We start from the raw sequence: 482 nt of genomic DNA, 5'->3' as shown, positions 1-482 counted from the left end.
CTCCGGCGAGCATTTCTCGCCGACCGCAACGCGTCAACTGCAGGAACGACCGCCGCGCTCATCATCATCATCAACACCACAAAAGCGAGCCGCGGTGGCAACTGGTCGCGGGCCGAAGAAGCGTATACGCTGCAGCTCATTCGATGCTTTGTGCAAGGCTACGTCAACGTCCCAACGGGCACGACGCTGCGGTCTTTTCTCGCTCGCAACCTGCAGTGTTGTCCGATGCGCGTGTCCAAGAAGCTGGGATCGCGGTCGCTCTGCGGTGCGCATTTGCCGCCTCGACTTGGGCGGGCGACGTTTGTCGAGGCAAGGCAGCAGTCGCCGGTTGACTGGACCATGGCGATCCGAGCTCTCGAAAAGCTACAGAGGTTGGATGCAGCGCGTCAGTCGAGCAATGAGTTGGCGTCGTGCAATGCGTTGTACGCGTAGGTTTTGTAGGTCTGGGCGGCACATCCCGTCGATAGAGTGCTAACTTTTTT

Source organism: Saprolegnia parasitica, assembly GCF_000151545.1.
Source record: "Saprolegnia parasitica CBS 223.65 unplaced genomic scaffold supercont2.68, whole genome shotgun sequence".
Lineage (NCBI taxonomy): Eukaryota > Oomycota > Saprolegniomycetes > Saprolegniales > Saprolegniaceae > Saprolegnia > Saprolegnia parasitica.
Note: the sequence above shows the minus strand (reverse complement) of the source record.